Here is a 24493-nt window from a genome sequence, read left to right on the forward strand (position 1 = left end):
TGAACTCCGGGAGTTGGTGATGGACAGGGAGGCCTGGCGTGCTGCGATTCATGGGGTCGCCAAGAGTCGGACATGACTGAGCAACTGAACTGAACTGATACCCACTTTGGTGTGAGTTTTTATCACAAATGGATGTTGATTTTTTTCTGCACTTATTAAGATGATCATGTGGATTTTGTCTCTTTTCTTAATGTAGAGTGTCACATTGACTGATTTGTGTATGTGAACCATCCTTGTTCACATACCCTGGGATAAATCCAATCTGTTTGTAGTGTATTTTTATGTGTTGCTGGATTTGGGTTGCTAATATTTTGTTCAGAATTTTTGTATCTATATTCATCAAAGATACTGGCCTGTAATTTTCTTTTTTGGTTGTGTCTTTGTCTGGTTTTGCTATCAGGGTGATGGTGGCATCATAGGATGACTTTGGGAGTGTTCCTTCCTATTTAATCTTTTGGAAGACTTTAAGAAAGATTGGTATAAGTTCTTTGTATGTTTAGTAGAATTTCCCAGTGAAGCCATCTGGTCTTGAACTTTTGTTTGCAAGTTTGCTTTTTTTTTAATTACAGATTCTATTTCACATCTAGTGTTTCGTCTATTCAAATTATCTACTTCTTTTTGATTAAGTTTTAGTAGGCTATATGCTTCTAGAACTTGTTCATTTTTTCTAGACTGTACAGTTTGCTGGTATATAATTGTTCATAATATTATCTTATAGTTTTTTGTATTTCTATAGTATCAGTTGTTATTTTTCTTCTTTCATATCTTATTTCTTTGGGTTTTCTTTCTTTTCTTTTTGGTGAGCCTAGCCAGAGGCCTGTCGAATTTATATATCCTTTCACAAAACCAGCTCTTGGTTTTATTGATCTTTTTTATTACTTGTTGATCTCTATTTTATTTGTTTCCACTCATATTAATTTCCTTCCTTCTGCTGACTTTGGGTTTTGTTTCTTCTCTTTCTAATTCTTTTAGGTGGTAGGTTGGATTATTCATTGAGATTTTTCTTGTTTCTTGAGGAAAGTCTATATCACTATGAACTATATCACTATGTCTCATCAAGTTACTTCTGGGCATCCCATGGATTTTGTAAGACTCTATTTTCATTGTCATTTGTCTCGAGGTATTAACTGATTTCTTTGATCTCATTGCTGACCCACTGGTTTTTTAGTAGCATGTTATTTTTTTATTGCATTTAAACATGGATGTCATAGGTCCTTTAATTTTTATCTACTACAAAAAGAAAAGGGCTTTCGAATCCCCGGGTTGATATCCCCTGGAAAAGGGCATGGCAGTCCACTCCAGTGTTCTTGATTGGAGAATCCCATGGACAGAGGAGCCTGGTAGGCTACAGTGCATAGCATCACAAAGAGTCAGATACCACTGAAGCAACTTAATACAGGATCACAGCACACAAGGGGAAAAAACTGATCTAAACAAGCAAGAAACTCTAGTAGTCATCCACTTTAATAAAAAATATTCAAAAAAATCAAGCAGTGCCAGTCTTCATCCCAATTTTCAGTGGGCAATGCAACCGCACATTCACACACAGACACAAATGATGTCTTGCATTTCCTTATAAACTATATGAACAAAATAACCACTCATTCTCATAGTCACAGGAACTTGAGGGAGACTATTTTACTGTAAGTTTCAACGCAATTAGAGATTCCCTGCTCCTACAGAATTATCTTTCAGTTAATTTTAATATAAGAACATTTTTCTTCCTCTAAAATAGAATGCTTTAATTATTGTTTACAAACAATTAAATCCAGGCAGAAATTCAAATTCTAAATTAAGACTATCACTTAACTATTGTTTTATGGAAAATGAGCAAAGCATTCCATTTCATCCAAAATTGCACATACTGAATCCTAATTACACATTTTAAAAATACAAAGATATGTTGTGAACATAGTGATGGCTACTAGTCAGTATTTAATGACATGATTCAACAAGGAAAACAAATTTTACTTTGAATATAAAGGTTATACACTTATAGCTATTATTTGAAAATGCAGTTTTGCTATATAACTTATATAAAGGCAAAATATGCCCTACAAACAATTACACTTAATTTTATGAAGCTCTGACTTTTACTGCTATAAATTTTAGGTAAAATTCAACAACATTAACATACAATTCAAGAAATAAGATCAATAATAGTACAAAGTACAGAAAGCATTGAGAAAATAATCCCATACTAACTACAAAAGAGATTGCCTAACAAACTTGTGGATATTGTGATAGATATTCTGGCCTGAGAAAACATTTCTAATGCTATAACTGTATCATAAGAAAGGCAAGAAATCATAAGGTCTCAAAGCAACATGAATAAAGATGGAGGCTGTACCCTGCACATGGACAAATGGCCGAGTGAAGGAAAGCGGGGACTGAATCCAGTTTGTTCTCCGCTCTCTAAACCCTGAACCCTGGCAGAGAGCATCATCCATCTAAAACTGAGAAAAGAGCTTTTATCTAACTCTGCAAGGGCTAGCTGTCGCCTGGCTATACCACATCCAAAAGACTACCTTTTAGAAAAGTTAAGGCAACTAAAAGTTAATGCAAAACTGCATTTTCAAATAATAACTATAAGTGTATAACCTTTATATTCAAAGAGATACTAAATACTGTGTCCTTTCTAAAATCATAACACCAAAATATCACTTCTCATTATGAATTTGTTTTTAATGTTTCAGGTTAAATCATTAATATGGCAAAACATAAATAGGTTGAAGAGAGAGGAAAAATCATCTAAAACTCATAATTAAAAAATAATCATGAGAAATAAAAAAACACACTGGATACAGTAAGAACAGAGTATACACTGAAAAAACACAAAAAATCAGTGAACCTAGAAACATGACATTAACTACTCAAATAATGAAAGGGGATGGGGAGTCAAGGGCCAAAAAACAATCTCAACTGTTTAACTGAAATTCCCTCCCTCCAAAATATTGCCTAGGATTACTGGATACTGGGAAGAAATAGTGGCCAATGTTTCTAAATTTGGTTACCAAAAAACACTCAAAAACACTAAAACATCATTTTCTCAAAGAAAACCGTATGAAGGCATATAATTGATAAAAAATTATAATCAAATGACATCATAATCACAATCACTGAAAAAGCTGTAAAGCTGAAGAGCAATCAAACAAAATAGAAAGTTTACATATGAGGCAACAAAAAATAACAGCAGACTTTCTGTCAAGAACTTTACAACTTATTTCAGAAATAACTTCACAACATATTACCAGAGATAAAGAGGGCTATTTCAAGTCAGAAGGCTCAATTCATCAAAAACATGTTTTAAAATGCATATACCTATTAACAGAGTTTCAAAATACATGAATCAGTAAGTGAAGGGAGAAAAAGACAAATTCACAATTAAAGCTGAAGATTTCCAAACCCTTCTCTCAGCAATTACTGCAACAAATGGAAAATCAGAAGGGACAAATCTTGAAGAACACTACCAATCAATCTGACTAATATTTTTAGAAAGCTTCACTCAACAATACAGAATACACATTCTTATTAAGCATACACAAAACATTTGTTTACAGACAACATTCTGCACTCTATAATAAACATAGGAAGTATGTTACTGAACCACAACAGAATTAAATTAAAAAACTATTAGAGGAAACTAGAAAATTAAGGACCTATTTGGAAATTATATAGGTCCAAGAAAAAAATCACAAAGGAGCTTAAGAATTCTTTTAACTTCATGTGTACAAACACATGTAAAGATACTCTGTATGAATCAGACAGAGAAGAAATTTTAAATATTAAGTGCTCCTTTAGAAAATGGTGGTCTCAAATACTAGAAAGACAGGATATCACTATAGATCCTTCAAACATTAAAGAATAAAGAAATATGAAACTTCATGCCAATAAATTAGACAACCTATGTAAAAACAAATTCCTTAAGACACATAAACTAAAGCTATTCAAAAAAAATTAATATATATCTGCATAGGCCAATATCAATTTATTCAACCAAATAAATCAAATCCAGAATTTAAAATCTTCCCACAAAGAAACTCCAAGGCCAGAGATCTACTTTGGTGAATTTTGCCAAACACTGGGGCAGCAAATCATCCCAGTATAATTGCTGTGAGAACCTCATGAACTGTATAAATGGACAAAAAGATATGACACCGAAAGAAGAGTCCCCCAGATCTGAAGGTGTCCAATATGCTACTGGGGAAGAGTGGAGAGCTACTAATAGCCCCAGAATGAATGATGCAGTTGGGAAAAGCAGAAACAATGCTCAGTAGTGGATGTCTGGTGATGAAAGTAAAATCCAATGCTGCAAAGAACATTACTGATAGGAACCTGAAATGTTAGGTCCATGAATCAAAGCAAATTGGAGGTGGTCCAGCCGGAGATGCTAAGAATAAACATCGATATCGTAGGAATCAGTGAACTAAAATGGACAGGAATGGGTGAATTTAATTGAGATGACCATTATCATCTACTACTGTGGGCAAGAATCCCACAGAAGAAATGGAATAGCCCTCATAATCAACAAGAGAGCTCAAAATGCAGTACTTGGGTACAGCCTCAAAAATGAGATAATGATCTCAGTTGTTTCCAAGGCAAGCCATTCAACATCATGGTAATTCAAGTCTTAAAGGAGATGGGAATACCAAACCATCTTACCTGTCTCCTGAGAAACCTGTATGTGGGTCAGGAAGCAACAAAGGAAAAACTGACTGGGTCAAGCTTGAGAAAGTAGTACGACAGGGTTGTCTTCTGTCACCTTATTTGTTTCATCTATATGCTGAGCACATCATGAGAAATGTCAGGGTGAATGAGTTACAACCTGGAATCAAGATAGGCAGGAGAAACACCAGCAACCTCAGATATGCAAATGATACCACTCTAATGGCTGAAATCAAAGAGGAACTAAAGAGCTTCTTAATGAGGGTGAAGAAGAAGAGTGAAAGAGCTGGCTTAAAACTAAATATTAAACAAACTAAGATCATGACATCTATCCCCATTACTTCACGGCAAACAAAAGGGGAAAAGGAATAGTGACAGATTCCCTCTTCCTGGGCTCTAAAATCACTGCAGATGGTGACTGTAGCCATGAGATCAGAAGATGTCTGCTTCTTAACAGGAATGCTATGACAAACCTAGACAGTATGTTGAAAAGCAGAGACATCGCTCTGCCAACAAAGCTGCGTATAGTCAAGACTATGGTCTTCCCAGTGGTCACATATGGTTGTGAGAGCTGGACTGTAAAGAAGGCAGAGTAACAAAGAACTGATGCCTTCGAACCGTGGTGCTGGAGAAGACTCTTTGAGAGTCCCCTGGACAGCAAGATCAAATCAGTCAATCTTGAGGGAGATCAGCTCTGAGTACTTGCAGGGACTAATGCTGAAGCTAGAAGTCCAGTATTTTGGACATCTGAGGCCAAGAGCTGACTCACTGGAAAAGTCCCTGATGCTGGGAAAGATTGAGAGCAGGAGAAAAGGGCATAAGAGGATGAGATGGCTGGATGGCATCACCAAAGCAATGGACATGAACTTGGGCAAACTTCAGGAGATGGTGAGGGACAGGGAGGCCTGGCACACTGCAGTCCATGGGGTTGCAAAGAGTGGATACGAGTGGTGACTGAACACTACCACCAAACACTTAGAGAAGAACAACAACTATATAAAAACTTTTTGAGAAGAAAATCTAACTTATTCTATTATCCTGATATAAAAACCAGACAAAGACATTATTTTAAAAAACTACATACCAATCTTGAGAAAGAAAAACAGAGCTAGAAGGATCAACCTTCCTGACTTTATAGACTATACTACAAAGCTATAGTCATCAAGACAGTATGGTACTGGCTCAAAAGCAGAAATAAAGACCAAAAGAACAAGATAGAAAGCCTAGAGATAAACCCACACACCTAAGGGCACCTTATCTTTGAAAGAAGAGGCAAGAATATACAATGGAGAAGACAGTCTCTTCAATTAATGATGCTGGGAAGACTGCACAGCTACACATAGTAAGAATGAAATTAGAACACTTCCTATTGTCATACACAAAAATAAACTCAAAATGGATTAAAGACCTAAATGCAAGGTCAGACACTGTGAAACTCTTAACAGAAAGCATAGGCAGAACACTCTCTTACATAAATTAAAGCAAGATCCTCTTTGATCCAGCTCCTAGAGTAATGGAAATAAAAACAAAAATAAACAAGACCTAATTAAACATAAAAGCTTTTGCACAGCAAACAAAACTATAAACAAGATGAAAAGACAACCCTCAGACTGGGAGAAAATAATCACAAATGAAGCAATGGATAAAGGATTAATCTCCAAAATACACAAGCAGCTCATGCAACTCAACTTCAGAAAAAATAAACAACTCAATCAAAAAATGGGCCAAAAACCTAAGCAGACATTTCTCCAAAGAAGACATACAGATGGCCAACAATCACATGAAAAGATGCTCAACATCACTCACCATCAGAGAAACACAAATTAAAACCACAATAAAGTATCGCCTCACAGTGGTCAGAATGGCCATCATCACAAAATGTACAAACAATAAATGCTGGAGAGGATGTGGAGAAGAGGGAACCCGCTAGCACTGCTGGTGGGAATGTAAACTGATAACAGCTACTGTGGAGAACAATATGGAGATTCTTTTAAAAGCTAGGAATAAATCTACCATATGACCCAGACCCCACTATTGAGCATACACCCTAAGAAAACCATAATTCAAAAAGACATAAGTACCCCAGTGTTCACTGTAGCACTATTTACAATAACCAGGACATGGAAGCAACCTAGATGTCCATCAACAGATGAATGGATAAAGAAGCTGTGGTACATATATAGAATAGAATATTGCTCATCCATAAAAAGGAACAAAACTGAGTCAGCTGTAACGAGGTGCATAGAGTCTGCCATACAGAATGAATTATTGCATATACATGGAATCTAGAAAAGTAGTACTGACGAACCTATCTGCAGGGCAGAAATAGAGATGCAGATATAAACACACTTATGGACACAGGAGGGCAAGGAGAAGGTGGGACGAACTGAGAGAGCAGCACTGACATATACACACTACCATGTGCAAAACAGTTAAGCTAGTGGGAAGCTGCTGTGTAATACAGGGAGCTCAGCTTGATGCTCTGTGACGACCTAGATGGGTGGGATGTGAGGAGTGGGAGAGGGGCTCTAGAGAGGGGATATATGTATTCAGTACAGTTCAGTCGCTCATTCGTGTCCGACTCTTTGCGACCCCATGAACCGCAGCACGCCAGGCCTCCCTGTCCATCACCAACTCCTGGAGTTCACTCAAACTCATGTCCATCGAGTTGGTGATGTCATCCAGCCATCTCATCCTCTGTCATCCCCTTCTTCTCCTGCCTTCAATCTTCCCCAGCATCAGGGTCTTTTCCAAGGAGTCAGCTCTTCGTATCAGGTGGCCAAAGTATTGGAGTTTCAGCTTCAACGTCAGTCCTTCCAATGAACACTCAGGACTGGTCTCTTTTAGGATGGACTGGTTGGATCGCCTTGCAGTCCAAGGGACTCCCAAGGGTCTTCTCTTCCTTTGAACTGTGAACACTACAGTTCAAAAGCATCAGTTCTTCAGTGCTCCCCTTTCTTTATAGCCGAACTCTCACATCCATACATGACTACTGGCAAAATCATAGCCTTGACTAGATGGACCTTTGTTGGCAAAGTAATGTCTCTGTCTTTTAATATGCTGTCTAGGTTGGCCATAACTTTTCTTCCAAGGAGCAAGGGTCTTTTAATTTCATGGCTGCAGTCACCATCTGCAGTGATTTTGGAGCCCAAGAAAATAAAGTCTGTTGCTGTTTGCAGTGTTTCCCCATCTATTTACCATGAAGTGATGGGACAAGATGCCATGAACTTCATTTTTTCAATGCTGTTTTAAGCCAAACTTTTCATTCTCTTCTTTCACTTTCACCAGAGGCTCTTTAGTTCCTTTTCCTTTCTGCCATAAGGGTGGTGTCATCTGCATATCTGAGGTTATTGATATTTCTCCCGGCAATCTTGATTCCAGCTTGTGTTTCTTCCAGTCCAGCGTTTCTCATGATGAACTCTGCATAGAAGTTAAAGAAGCAGGGTGACAATATACAGCCTTGACGTACTCCTTTTCCTATTTGGATCCAGTCTGTTGTTCCATGTCCAGTTCTAACTGTTGCTTCGTGACCTGCATACAGATTTCTCAAGAGGCAGGTCAGGTGGTCTGGTGTTCCCATCTCTTTCAGAATTTTTCACAGTTTACTGTGATCCACAGAGTCATATTCACAGCTGATTCATGCTGCTATACAGCAGGAACCAACACAACATTATAAAGCAAATATCCTACAATTAAAAATTTTTTAGGAAACTACAAACCCATGTATACCATGAACATATATGAAAGCATCTCTCATTAACACAAATCTGAATTTTACAACAATTTATATACAACATATATACATTGTTGCACAATGTACTTAATGGTAAAAGACCTAAGATCAGGAGTAAGGCACAATGGCAGCTCATCACTTCTATTTACCATTGCACTGAGACTACTAGGCAGTGCAATAAAGCAACAAAAGAAATAAAAGGTATAAAAATTGAAAAGGTAGAAGTGAAATAGTCTATTTACAGACAAGATGAGGGTCTGCCCAGAATATCTGAAAGAATCCACAAAACTGCCACCAGAACTAGTGAGTTTAGCAGAATCATAAATTACAAGGTTTTATGCCAAAATCTATTATATTGTTGTATACTAAAAATAAACAGTTGGAACTGATATTACATAACCATTTACAATAACATAAAAATAGGAAACAGAGACCAACAAGATATATGCAATATCTTTACAGTGAAAACTACAAAATATTGCTGAGAAACTAAAGACAACTTAAATGGGGAGAGATACCAAGTTCATGCAACAGAAGACTTAACATCCTTAAGAAATCAATTCGCTCCCAATTAGCCTCCATGATAACAGCATTCATAATCAAAATCTTGTTAAGGCTTCTCTGCAGAAAATGACAAGGTAATTCTAAAATACAGAGAAATGGAAAAAACTTAGGCTAGAAAACAACCTTGAAACAAAAGAGCAAAGGTGGAGGGTTTACACTCCCTGATTTTAGGACTTACATAAAGCTATGATAATCAGGACAGTAAAGTCATAAGGATAGATACATAGATCAATAGATATAATAGGGTTCTGAAATAGGCCCACATATAATGTCAACTGATTTTCAACAAAGTTGCCAAGGTAGTTCAGTAGGGAAAAATAACAACCTTTTCAATAATGCTTCTTGAACAATTTGACTTTCATAGGCAAAGAAATAAATCTCATCTCTTATGTAACACCATACATTAAAATTAACTCAAATGAGATAAAAGAGCCTAAAGCAGTTTCAAGACTTGAAGAAAAAGAAAAAAGGTAGGGAAAATATTGCCCAATATCTATGCCAATTCCTCCAATTTCTACTTCAAATTAGGGCAGAATAATCATTAAGGAAAACAAATCTGAGGTTAAGTCAACATTTGAAACTACTCAAAAGGAAAGAGCATTTCCCTCTAAGTACTCAGTAACTCCAAACCAAGTAGTTCTTAATTCAATCACATCTCTCAGAACCATGCAAAGCCTGCTATAAAGAATAATCTTTAGAACTGAGTAAAAGAAGTTATCATAGACGACTCCCTGAAGCAAATACAACAGCTAAAGCTATGGTCATAGCCACCAGAGGTTCAGGGGAAGATACAGAAATACAGGGAAATTATAGGGAAAATTCTCTGGAATGGAAGTGGCTAAATTCCTGCAGTGCTTTAATTCAAATCACTCAGTGTTGCGCTATTAGTGAACAAAATATATACATATGAGATGAGAAAAGAAAAAAATCAAACACTGAAAGATTTCTAGAAAACTAAACAAGACATATTTTAAAATTTGAATTAAACAAGATTTATATTTTAAAATGTGAATTAAACTTCACTTTCCCCATTCTTCCTGTGTATATACAAGTTTTCAACTAAAGGATACTTTTCAATAAAAAAAAATACCTTTTCCCCTAGCTCCCTAACCTGAAGAATATCATAAAATGGGTTGTTCTGCAGTCAAGATTTAACAAGAAAAATGTATACCCATAGGAAGCTTGATATCAGAATAAAGTATTATAAGAAAAAACTCATTTTGTAAGTTCATAAAAGTTCTTTCTACCACTGAAGGAAAAATTTAAACCTTACATTAAGTAGCAAAACTATTCTTAAAATGAAAAGAACAGTAACAACAGAAAATATTTTAAGTACCTTTCACAAGATTTACTGACATAACCATCAGGCTTGATCAATTGTATCTAATAGAATGTCAGTGTGAACATATGACACACCAAAAACCATCCCCTAGTGTTTTGCGAAATTACATTATTTTGCAACATTCTAACATTACTATAACTCACTTCTCTTCCATTTTGAACAGAAAACAGAATTCAGGTGAAGTTTCACTTATGAAAGCTTTTTGAGAACTACACATCTTACTAGCATATTGAAATAATTAAGCTAGGCCAATGTAAGTTTTTAAATCAAAATAGCCTACTCCAGAACTCTGCAAATATGGGCGTATGAGTTAAGGCAAAAAATAAGTCACAAAAAAAGTTCACGTTTAAAAGATTTCTTAAATTTGCTTAATTTTTTCCTTCAATCCGTCTACCTTTCAAAAAATATGGCTAGACCTATCCACTTTGTCTTTCATTTGAAAATCCCTATATTCTGCCAACTTATTGTCTCAGTATGTATGGACCATAGATTTTCTTTATTTTCAAATATGTGTAATTGTCATGGAAGATAAAAGTGGAAAAGATGTAAAAGTCTGGAATTATCTCAGCAGTGTCACAGAAACTGTCATCATACAATATTACATATATTGTGTGTATGTGAATATCAGACTGGATTTTACACATTTCCTTAATTAATCTACATTAATCCCCTAAGTAAACTCCAAAATGACTGTTATTCAAGCTCACGAGACAGTCGATTTTTTTTTCAAAAAGATTCCCATTGTATTTATGTACTTCATAACACAGAAAAATGAAAAAAAAAGTCTTACTAGAAGTGATGTATCAGCAAAAAGTGCACTTAGATGTGATCCTTGCAGCAAACTCTTCTTTGTTCCTTTTTTACAAAGTCCAATTCCTTAATTAAAATATATATATATATATATATTAAGTGGGTTATTATTCTTAACTCTAAAACAAAATTAAACATAATTTCATCACTACAAATTTCAACACTCAACACTACCCCTGGCAGATAGTTCTACAAATACTTACTGAATAGAAAAATAATGTTTAAATTTTTAATTTTTAACTGGAGGATAACTGCTTTACAGCGTTGTTGGTTTCTGCCGTACAACAACGTGAATCAGCAGTAAGTATACATATGTCCCCTCCCTCTGCCCATTCCAACTCTGAGATCATCACAGAGCACCAGGCTGAGCTGTGTTATGCAGTAACTTCCCGCAGCCATCTGTTTCACATGCAGCATCGTGTATGCTTCAATGCTACTTTCTCAATCCATCCCACTCTCCTCCCCACTACTGTGTCCACCAAGTCCATTCTCACATGTGTGTCTATTCCTGCCCAGCAACAGGTTCATCAGCACCATGGAAAATACATCTTTATAACTCAGTTGTTTTATCTGGCTAATAAAAACATAATGTTAGCCAACTAGGCATTTCTAATGTCACTAATCCAATTTTTCAAGTTTTCTTAAATGTTTAGTAATATTCTACCCATACCAAGATCCACAAATTGGTGTCCCAGGTCTCATTTTCCTATCCTCTGTATCCCAAGATATACTTTACACTTACATGGTACACAGAGCCTACTGAACTTACGTTCTCATAAAATAGCTGAAAATATTCACTGTATTACGTTCTCACTTAGGGAAAAAACTGTCAAAGGGTCAGTGTCTTATACTGCCATAAAATATGTATGTAGTCAATGCAACTGCCGGAGAAGGCAATGGCACCCCACTCCAGTACTCTTGCCTGCAAAGCCCCATGGACGGAGGAGCCTGGTAGGCTACAGTCCATGGGGTCGCTAAGAGTCAGACATGACTGACTTTCACTTTCACGACTTCACTTTCACTTTTCACTTTCATGCATTGGAGAAGGAAATGGCAACCCACTCCAGTATTCTTGCCTGGAGAATCCCAGGGACGGGGGAGCCTGGCAGGCTGCTGTCTATGGGGTCGCACAGAGTTGGACACGACTGAAGCAACTTAGCAGCAGCAGCAGCAGCAGCAGCAATGCAATTGCATATATTTAAGAGTTTTCATTCTTTTAAAGGGAACAACAAAAATGAACTTTTATAAAAAGCCAAAACCAAGTATGAAACTGAATAATGTCTATTATTCACATTAATAAAGGAACACTAGTGAATGCTAACCAATGGTGTAGTGCATAAAGAATGATCCAGTCTTGTTACACTTCTGCTTGGAAATAGAAGCAAGACTGAGGTCTCTGGCATTGCAGGTGGCTTCTTTACCAACTGAGCTATGAGGGAAGCTCCAGTAGCAAGACACTTCGGTGGAAAGAGAAAGATGTAAGCCTCTCCTCATCCTGGTTGGCCAGGTAAATTTTAATGTTAATCTATTCAATTGGTACAAAAAGTAACTGCAATTTTGCACTGTTGAACTTTGCTGTTTGATATTGCAATACATTTTTAAATAAATGTGGGTAAAGTTATACATCATTTTAATATGCATTTCTCATCTTTTTTTTTTTGGCTAATGACTTATTAGGGACTTCCCTGGTGGCTCAGACGGTAAAGCGTCTGCCTACAGTGCAGGAGACCTGGGTTCAATCCCTGGGTCAGGAAAATCCTCTGGAGAAGGAAATGGCAACCCACTCCAGTACTCTTGCCTGGAAAATCCCATGGACAGAGGAGCGTAGTATGCTACAGTCCATGGGGTCGCAAAGAGTCGGACACGACTGAGTGACTTCACTTTTAATGACTTATTACTTGCTGTGTTGTTGTTGTTCAGTCACTCAGTCATGTCCGACTCTTTCCAACCCATGGACCACGACACACCAGGCTTCCCTGTACTCCACCATCTCCCTGAGCCTGCCCAAACTCATGTCCATTGAGCCGGTGATACCATGCAACCATCTGGTACTCCGTTATCCCCTTCTCCTGCTCTCAATCTTTCCCAGCATCAGGGTCTTTTCCAATGACTCAGCTCTTCACATCAGGTGGCCAAAGTATTGGAGTTTCAGCTTCAGTCCTTCTAATGAACATTCAGGATTGATTTCCTTTAGGATTCACTAGTTTGATCTCCTCGCAATCCAAGGGACTTTCCTTTCAAGAAGCAATCATCTAATTTCATGGCTGCAGGCATGGTCCACAGTGATTTTGGAGCCCTAGAAAATAAAGTCTGTCACTGTTTCCACTGTTCTCTATCTATTTGCCATGAACTATCGGGACCAGATGCCATGATCTTAGTTTTCTAAATGTTGAATTTTAAGCCAGTTTCTTTCACTCCCCTGTTTCACACTCATCAAGAGGCTCTTTAGTTCCTCTTCACTTTCTGCCATAAGAGTGGTATTATCTGCATATCTGAGGTTATTGGTATTTCTCCTGGCAATCTTGATTCCAGCTTGCACGTCATCCAATCCAGCGTTTCACATGATGTACTCTGCATGTAAGTTAAATAAGCAGGGGACAATATGCAGCCCTGGCATACTCCTTTCCCAATTTGGAACTAGTCCATTGTTCTGTGTTGCCTCCTGACCTGCATATAGGTTTTCACAGGAGGTAGGGAAGGTGGTCTGGTATTCCCATCTCTTGAAGAATTTCCCACAGTTTGCTGTGATCCACAGTGTCACAGGCTTTAGCGTAGTCAATGCAGAAGTAGATATTAATGTCAATGAAGTAGATGTTTATGTCAATGTTTATTTATGTCAAAGTAGATGGTAAGTCAATGAAGCAGAACTAGAAGATTCACTGAGCATGGCCCTGCCCACCAGAGCAAGACTCAGTTTTACCCACAGCCAGTCCCTCCCATCAGGAAGCTTCCACAAGCCTCTTATCCTCACCCATCAGAGAGCAGACAGAATGGAAACCACAATCACTGAAAACTAACCAAACTGATCACATGGATCGCAGCCTTGTTTAACTCAATGAATCTATGAGCCATACTGTGTATGGCCACTCAATACAGATGGGTCAACATGGTGGAGAATTCTGACAAAACATCCACTGGAGAAGGGAATGGCAAACCACTTCAGCATTCTTGCCTTGAGAACCCCATGAACAGTATGAAAGGGCAAAAGATACCTTGCTGTGTATTTTATATTTATTTTAGACTAGGGAAATGATGTTAGATCAAAAGCAAATTCAACTGATTTTTTTTATTCGAGTTCAAAATGGGTAGTAAAGCAGCAGAGAAAAATCGTAATGTTAACAACACATTTGGCCGAGGAACTGCTAATGAGCGTACAGTGCGGTGGTGGTTCAAGAAGTTTTGCTAAGAAGACAAGGGCCTTGAAGATGAGGAGCACAGTGGCCAGCCATCAGAAGTTGACAGTGACCAACTTAGAGGATTATCAAAGCTAATCCTCTTACAACTAAAGGAGAAGTTGCCAAAGAATTCAATGTTGACCATTCTATGGTCATTCAGCATGTGAAGCAAACTGGAAAGGTGAAAAAGCTCAATCAGTGGGTGCTTCCTGAGCTGACCAAAAATCAAAAAAGAACATTGTTTTGAAGTGTCACCTTCTCTTATTCTACACAACAACCTTGAGCCATTTCTAGCGTGGATGGTGACACGCAACGAGAAGTGGATTTTATACAACAATCGGCAACAACGAGGTCAGTGGATGGACCAAGAAGAAGCTCCAAATCACTTTCTGAAGTCAGACTTGCACCCAAAAAAGGTCATGTCACTGGTGGTTTGCTGCCCGTCTGATCCACTACAGCTTTCTGAATCCTGGTGAAACCATTACATATGAGAAGTATGCAACAAATCAATGAGATGCACAGAAAATTGCAATGCCTGCAGCCAGCACTGGTCAAAAGAATGGGCCCAATTCTTCTCCATGACAACACCCAACTGCTCGTCACACAATCCACGCTACAAAGTTTTGCCTCATCCACCACATTCACTTGACTGCTTGCCGACCAGCTGCCACTTTTTCAAGCATCTCGACAACTTTTTGGAGGGAAAATGCTTCAACAACCAGCAGGACTCAAAAAAGAGTTCCAACAGTTTCCAAAGCATGGACTTTTATGCTGCAGGAATAAACAAACTTATTTCTCATTGGCAAAAATGTGTTGATTATAATGGCTCCTATCTCTATTAATAAAGATGTGTTTGAGCCTAGTTATAACGATTTAAAATTCAAGGTCTGAAATCGTCAATTACTTTTGTACCAACCTAATAGCAATTTAGAATTGCATGACTCAGTAATTATGGCAATCTCCAAGTAAATCTGCTTCATCAAATGAAAATGGTAATTTCTCCACACAAACACCAACATTTTTAATCTTATTCAGTAGTATTAATTATTGTGGTACTGCAGTTTTGTTTCTAACTGAAATGTACACCCCTTTTAGAGGCAGGGGGAAAGCCACAATATGCCAAACATTCATTTTATATAAACAAGTATTAAAAACTTGAACGTTAAAACACACACATACACAAACAACTAAGCCTTTTGTTTTTTGTGAAGTTAAAAGGAGCTAGAAGCCTGATTTCTGCTTTCAATCTAATTGTACTGAAATGTAGAACTCAGAAAAAGGTCCTCAAATACAGTTACAGTACTAACTTCTAAAATCTAATAATTCAAAACAAAACTATTTTTCATGTGTTCTCAGCCTAAACAAAACTAATTATTTTAAATCTACTTTGACACTAGATTTGTGTCAGTGTCATAGAAGGAACTAAAAGTTTAGCAATCTGACCCTTGGTAAATAACTCATTAAATACAAATTTGATGATTACACACATAATACATATTCTTATATCAAAAACATTAATTCCTCAATTCTATAAGTTAACTGTTATTGGCAAGTTTGTTTTATATGCAGTTCTAAAATAGTTGTTAAGAGGCAATATTCTAAAAACCAAGTTCTTATAGTGAGAAATATACCCTCACCCTCAAAAAATAAAACCAAAACTAAAATGTTAGTGGTTCAGTCAGTTATCATTAAGTTTCACATACTGAATATCCAAAATCCCATTACTCTGTCCAGGCAACAGCTAGACAGCTGGTACCTCTAAGAGGCAGCTTTCCCAAACGTGGTCCCCACCAATTTCCTAGCACCCTCTATTTTCTTCTCCCTCAACTGTTACCGCTGTTGTTAACCTGGCCTACAAGCTATCATAGCCCAGGTAACAATGGCTTGTTAAGTTTTGTTCAAGTTTTGACCTCTGACTGGAAACAGCTTTCCCCCTTGTCTCTTAGGTAGACCAAATGTCCAGTTCAATGACACCTTCTGTGAAGGCATCCTCAGGTATCCTTTACCATTACCATCACTTACAGGGGGGCAAACTAAGTACAGTTTTATAGGTATGAGTCTATTATACTATATGCTTATTTAACAGAAGGAACTTTTTTGTACTTTATTCATTTCTGTATCCCCAATATCTAGTCAATATCTGGCACACACTTCAGCATGCATTCAGAAAACATTTACTAAGCATCCAATCTATACCCGACACTTTTCTAGGTGCTAGGAATAAATTTCTATATCTATTCCTGACTTAAGGGAACTTACATTCTAGTGGAAGTGACGTGCAACACATAGTGAATACAGGATATATAATATACACAGGTTAGTATAAAGTTTTTTCAATGAGAAAAAAAAAAGCAGAAAAGAAGTACTATCATAGGGAGGGGATTAAAACTTGAGAAAAGGTATCCAGCAAAGGCCTAACATAACAATGATACTAATAATAACTATACAGCAACAATAACATTTGAGTATTTACCAGATGGACAGGTAGGCCTGGTGTGCTGCGATGCATGGGGTCGCAAAGAGTCGGACACAACTGAGCAACTGAACTGAACTGAATCAGTATCCTAACTGCTTTACACATATAAAGTGATGTAAAGCTAACCATAACCTCTCACCATTAGCCTCAGGAGGAAACAAATACTAAGAAGCAACTAGCCAAAATCATACAGCTAAATCAATAAAGCAGTAAAGCCAGGATTAGAACCCAGGAATGCTTTTAACAGCTATGTATAACCACAATTCAGTTAATGCTTGTGCTGAATAAATTCAGTAAATGAAATAAATGAATGTATAATACAGCAATATACTCAAAAGACAGCAATGTATATCAGTCTCAGAGGGCTAATACATTTGAGCAGCTTCAGAAATACAATGCATATATCAATACCCATGAAGACATCCTGACAAATAACAGGTCAGTGCTTGATATGAACAAAAACTGATAAGCACTGATCATTTCTCTACAACCTTAAAAATACATTTTTAAGTTTCTATATTACAATTATCGTAACTAAAAATCACACAAACAGTATCACAAAAATCACATGGAAATCATTAAAAAAACTCTTTAAAAGGTACCCTAAAATAAGTAAGTCCTTCGAAGGCATTATCATTTCAATGATAATTATATGTTGCAATTCATATTTTATACTGTAGCACAAGTTATTGTCATCTTCCAGTTTTCTGTATCAACAAAAAGGGTTAAACAAACGACCAAGGTTCAAAACCTTTCTTCAAATGTCCCAAATATGCTTTACCAAGCAAACAGACAAAATCCAGTACAACTGTTGTTACTGAAGACCTGAATGACCTAAATTAAGTGATCTGTTCCTTACCTCCTTTCTCTTGCCATATTAGCTTGTTATTTAAGTGTCTAATCAGTGAATGTAAATAACCTAGAAAGCAAAGTGAAACCAAAGTGCTGCTAACACGACACTGGCATTCCTAGTCTCAAATCCTGAGGGCCTAAGAAGTATCTCCTCAAATTTTGATTAAAATTATTGATAAAATTATGAAGGAAATTACTGTCTTTATGTTTGGAAATTATCAGTTTCTGCATATTTTGAGCATAAAATTTAAGCATAACACACTGTCAAAGAAAAGAGTTGTCTATGTAAAAACAGTTTGAAAAGTCAATCCAGATTAAAACAAAAATAAAACAGACCAAAAAAACCCAAAACATAAAGTAACTGTCTATAAACACAATACAAGGTGTTTATTTGCTGAGATATGAATTTCAAATACATTTCAAATTTCAAAAGCTACCAGAGGTTACATAAGATTTGGAAATGTTCAAGTTTCAACCAGAAGGGAGAAGGATCTCACTGAAACCTGGTGCCATCAGTAGAAACCAAAGCAGAATGACCCTCTTAATAGTAATGCTAACCTACTTTTCCATAAGAAATTGAATATACCACCAAAACAAATTAAAATCTGTTGAGAAGAAACCAACAAAATCCACACAACAGCATGATGAATGTCCAAGAGTCAATCAAAACTTACTAAACATAAGAAAATGGGAAAATGTGTTAACGTATCAAGGGGAAAAAATTTGAGAAAAGAAAACAGACCCAGAAACAAGAAAAAGATGATATTCTCAAAGATATAAACTTTAAAATGCTGCAAGTATATTACAGGATTTAATGAAAACTAGAAAAAAGATAATTACTTTGAAAAGAATCAAATGAATCTCTAAAGATGGAAAATACAGTATCTCAAATTAAAAAAAACTGGATATACTTGGCAACAGATTCAACAGTGCAGGGAAAAAAGACTGCTAAATTGAAGATGTGAAAATAGAAAGCAAAAAAAGAAATGAAGAACAGAGCATCAAGTACCTGCAAGAATATCAAGGGCAGTCTAAAAGTGGTGTAATTGTAGTCCCAGAAGGATAGGGAGTCAGAAAAAAACATCTGAAGAAATAAAGGCAAAAGAATTTCCAAATTTGAGAAAAACTAAACCTGTATATTCAAGAAACTCACTGAACAAAAAACAAGCACAAAGAAACCATACCAAAGCACATAATTAACAACTGAACTGCTAAAATCCAGTAATATTAAAAAAAAAAAAATCTTAAAAGCAACCAAAGTAAGGGAAAACTTGTTTTAACAAGTTTAAACAAAGGAATAACGCCTTTAAAGTGCTAGGGGAGAAAACCTGTTACTTAAAATCGACATAAAGCAAAAATACCCTTCACAGATGAAGGACAAATAAAGACACTTTCAGATATACCAAAGCTCAAAACCTGTCACCAGTCTGTCACCTTGCTCTACAAGGAACACTGAAAGAAGTTCTTCAGGATGAACAGTAGAACCGTACAACCAAGTGAATGTAAACTATGGATTAGTTAATAATAATGCATCAATATCAACTGTAACAAAGGTATCACACCAATGCAACATGTTAATAATAGGAAAAGGAGACAGATAAAGAATGAGAGAGAAACAAGTATTAGTATATGAGAACTCTGTACTTCCTGTTCAATTTTTCTATAAATCTGCTCTGCTGCTGCTAAGTCGCTTCACTTGTGTCCGACCCTGTGCGACCCCAGAGACGGCAGCCCACCAGGCTCCCCCGTCCCTGGGATTCTCCAGGCAAGAACACTGGAGTGGGTTGCCATTTCCTTCTCCAATGCGAGAAAGTGAAGTCACTCAGTCAAGTCTGAACCTCAGCGAGCCCATGGACTACAGCTTTCCAGGCTCCTCCATCCATGGGATTTTCCAAGCAAGAGTACTGGAGTGGGGTGCCATTGCCTTCTCCAATAAATCTGCTCTAAGAAACAGCAGATAAAAACTTATTTCTACACAAAGACTGACCAACAGAAATGATGTATGAGTTTATTTTCTTTTAATTTTTAAAAAGATACAAGTTTGTAAAGCAAAAGTAGAAATAATATAAAAAAATGACAACATGCAGCATAAAACAGATGATGAAAATAGCACAAAAATGAAGGGGAGAAATTTTATTTCCAAATTGGAAACCAAAATGTTCATCAAAGGTGAATGAAAAAATTGTGATATAAACATATGAAGGAACACTAGGCAACAGTAAACTGGAACAAAATACTGATAGACATAAACATGGATTAACTGCAAAAAACATTTTGGTGAGGGAAAAAATCCAGATACAGAATACATATTGTATGATTCAATTCAGGAATACATTTGCAAAATTCTGAGCAACTATCAAATACATACGAAGGTCATGCATTATGAAAACATATATACAACACCAAAAAGCTACACATATGTAGTTAAGACCAAGAACAATCAGCATTATCTTTTGAGTCTTAGTTTTCTCATCTATAAAACACTACAGTAATAGTTCATACACTTCATAAATTTAGTTATGAGAATTAAATAAGCATATATACTTAGCATATTGCCTGACATACAGTACAAGCTCTAAGTGCTAGCTTTGTAAAGAAATAACCCAGAAAAGGAGGCAAGTGGAAGAGATGGAGAATGCCACTGGAAGTCAACTGGTCAGCAATATTCCTATTAAAAAATGATCACTTTATTGAAGAAATCAGAAATCAAAAACTGTATACATGCATGCGTGCGTGCTGAGTGTCCAGCTCTTTTTGACCCTATGGACTGTAATCTGTCAGGCTTCTTTGTCCATGGGAATTCTCCAGGCATGAATACTGGGGTGAAAGACAGAAATGTAGATCAATGGGACAAAACAGCCTGGAGATAAATCCACGCACCTATGGACACCTCATCTGTGGCAAAGGATCAAAAAGACAATCCCTGTAACAAGTGGTGCTGCAAAAACTTGTCAACCACCTGTAAAAGAATGAAACTAGTACATTTTCTAACACCATACACAAAACTAAACTCAAAATGGATTAAAGATAAATGTAAGACCAGAAACTACAAAACTTGTAGAGGAAAATATAAATCACATAAATCACAAAAACATAAGCATACATACAGAGGAAACCACAAAAACATAAATCACAAAAACGTAAGAGACACAAATCACAGCAAGACCCTCTACGACCCATTCCCCAGAGTAATGGAAATATAAGCAAAAATAAACAATTGGGACCTAATTAAGCTTTTGCACAACAAAGGAAACTATAAGCAAGGTGAAAATGCAGCCTTCAGAATGGGAGAAAATAATAGCAAATGAAGTAATTGACAAAAAATTAATCTCCAAAACATACAAGCAGCTCATGCAGCTCAACGCCAGAAAAACGAACAACCCAATCAAAAAGTGGCCCGAAGAATTAAACAGACATTTCTCCAAAGAAGACATACAGACGGCTAACAAACACATGAAAAGATGCTCAACATCACTCATTATCAGAGAAATGCAAATCAAAACCATAATGAGGTGCCAGCTCACACCAGTCAGAATGGCCATCATCAAAAAGTCTACAAACAATAAATTTCTGGAGAAGGTGTGGAGAAAAGGGAACCCTCTTACACTGCTGGTGGGAATGCAAACTGGTACAGCCACAATAGATAAGTGTAGAGGTTCCTTAAAACACCGGAAACAGAACTGTCATATGACCCAGCAATCCCACTGCTGGGCATACACACCAAGGAAAGAAGAACTGAAAGAGACATATGTACCCCAATGTTCATTGCAGCACCGTTTACAATAGCCTGGACATGGAAGCAACCTAGATGCCCATTGGCAGATGAATGGATAAGGAAGTTGTGGTGCATATCAGCTATAAAAAAGAACACATTTGAGGCAGTTCTAATGAGGTGGACAAAACTAGAGCCTATCAGAGTGACGTAAGTTAGAAAGAGAAATACCAGTACAGTATATTAATGCATATATGTGGAATTTAGAAAGACAGCAATGATGATCCTATACACAAGGCAGCAAAAGACACAGATGTAAAGACCAGATGTTTGGACTATGTGGGAGAAGGGGAGGGTGGGATGGTTTGAGAGAACAGCACTGAAACATGTATATTACCATATGTAAAACAGATGGCCAGTGCAAGTGCAATGCATGAAGCAGGGCGCTCAAAGCCGGTGCTCTGGGACAACCCAGAGGGATGGGGTGGGGAGGAGGTGGAAGGGGGGTTAAGGATGGGGGACACATGTATACCTGTGGGTGATTCATGTCGATGTATGGCAAAAACCACCACAATACTGTAAAGTAATTATACTCCAATCAAATTAATTAAAAAAAAAAAAAACCTGGGGTAAAAAAATACTGGAGTGGGTTGCCATACCCTCCTCCGGGGACCTTCCTGACCCAGGGATCAAAACCTCCTCTCTTACGCCTCTTGCATTAGCAGGTGGGTTCTTTACCACTAGCGCCACCTGGGAAGCCCAAACACTGTACACAGCAAAGGCCAAATGAGACATTCTGGAATATATTTGGGATCATTTAATATAACGCTAGAATTGGAAAAAAAAATACTACTAAGGCCTTAAAAGGACAGATTTATAAACACATAAAAAGATACTAAGCCACAAGAAACAATACATTTTTGTTCATTTCACAGAAGCAAACATTGAAGGAAGAAAGTGATTTCAAGTACACAGGAAACTAGGGACTTTCAAAATACAGGAGGTAAGAAAGATGACACAAATGAGAGCAAGTGTGAACAAAAACAGCAAAGCAGGGTGCAGAATGGATGGATGGGCAGAACACAATTATGCACCACTTTGAAAACAGGAAAGCATTTCAACCTAATACTACAAAAAATACAAAAATAAGACAAAGGCAAGACTAATCCTGCCGAGTGGAACAATGCACAATTTCAGCATCAGTATAATGTTAAAAAGCTAGGTTCTTATACAATGCCCACTAAAACACAATCTGTCACACTCTTAGCCAGCAAATGGAGAAGGCATCATTTGCGTTAGAATGTGATAGTACACTGATGCCAAGAAATGCCCATCTTCCTCCATTCCCTTCCACTTCCATCTGCTTCCCCCAAAGTACCCATTTACTCCAAAACATCTCTTCACACAGCCTCTGTTTAAAAATCAAAATGAAAAAGGAAATAGCTTTGAGATATAATTCACACAGCATAGAATTCATACATTTCAAGTATATACACCTGGATGTTTTTTATATTCACAAGAATATGCAACCTTCACCAGTAATTCTAGAACATTTTCATCACCCTTAAAAGAAACTTTATCTCTCAGCAGTCACTCTCCACTCCCTATTCCCAACCCACACCCCAAGCCCTACAGTTAGGCACCAACTTTTTGTCTCTCTAGAATTGCCTATTCTGAACATTTCCTATAAATTGAACCATAGTATGGTCTTCCATGACTAGCTTATTTCACTTAACTGTTTTCAAGATCCATTCGTTATAGCATGCATCAGTACAACAACCCACCACATTTTACTTACTCACTCATCAGCTGACAGACATTTGAATTGTTTCCACTTTTTACCTATTATAAATAATGCTGCTATGAGCAATGGTATATGAGTTTTTGTGTGGATATATGTGTTCATTTCTACTGTTATAATACAGTATCTCTGCATTTTATTTTCTATACTCTTGCTTCGTTATGGTATCTAACATCTTCCCCATAATGATACACATATCTGAAGTTGAGCCACAAATGACTAAGCATTTTACATAAATTACTAGTTCCTATTTTATTCTCCAAATAATTTAACACCCTCAAATCTATAATCAGCAACCATACTGACAGCATTCATATTAATATTTAATATCAACATTTATTACATGTTCTGATACTGCTATATTTCACCAAGTAGAGGATGTTACATCTCAAACGCTGAAGCTCCGTCTGTTCTATGCTTCCACCCAACCTTAAGGGCTAACACTCCTAGTATTCCTTGTCAGGCATATAGTTACTGGAATTTATCATTTTTCACAGTCCTCAACCACTCAAACCCTAATAACAAAAAGTATACTTCGTCCAGAAAAAAAAATTTTTAAATAAACACACTTTAAAATTTCACATTAGGCACTTAACATGATGAATGGCCAAATATACATCACTTTGGTTAAAAAGTCTGGTAAGCTGCCAAAGTGTGTCAAACAGATGTCCATATTAATAAGGATGTTGGCCAGAATCTAGAAAAAATTTGAACACTTTATTTCCTACAGTTTGAATTGGAATATGCCTCAGAGGTCTTTTTAGGAAGACAAGCTCTAAAACTGATGAAATGAAATGGAATCCAGGCGTAAAATTCAGACTACCAGTCTAATCCACATCAAAAGAGGGTTCAATCTATTTAAAACTAATAGTAACAACAAAAATATCTGCACTAATGGAAAAGAAAAAACCCAAACCACTCTAAAGTTATTCTCAAAGATGAATACTATAACTTGGGATTTCCATTGCAAATAATTTGATATTGTTTAAGGGCTGCTTTGAGCCTTAAAATAGAGAGGTGGGGGTCTTTAGATTATCCCGACAGTATTACCTCTGCTTGCATTCTGGTGTAACTTTCCTAAGTGGCACAGAATTAGGAAGACTTACAGCTACTGCCCTGAGAACTGTACAGCATCTACTGCTT

At 36.8% G+C, this 24493-nt stretch overlaps 1 protein-coding gene across 16 annotated transcripts in view; it reads right to left on the bottom strand.

Annotated features, from left to right (window-relative positions):
• The window catches only part of MEF2A (myocyte enhancer factor 2A), a 186402-nt gene that overhangs the window by 142687 nt on the left and 19222 nt on the right, over positions 1 to 24493 (bottom strand). For 5 of the 16 annotated variants that reach the window (XM_042235037.1, XM_060401552.1, XM_060401550.1 and 2 more), the window contains one exon: positions 11095 to 11180. The exons of the other annotated variants lie outside the window; for them this stretch is intronic. The gene's annotated coding sequence lies outside the window, so the exon portion shown is untranslated. The remainder of the gene's footprint in view (positions 1 to 11094; positions 11181 to 24493) is intronic. 16 annotated transcript variants of the gene reach the window in all.

The sequence above is a fragment of the Ovis aries genome, chromosome 18 (genome assembly GCF_016772045.2).
Source record: "Ovis aries strain OAR_USU_Benz2616 breed Rambouillet chromosome 18, ARS-UI_Ramb_v3.0, whole genome shotgun sequence".
NCBI classification, from domain to species: domain Eukaryota; kingdom Metazoa; phylum Chordata; class Mammalia; order Artiodactyla; family Bovidae; genus Ovis; species Ovis aries.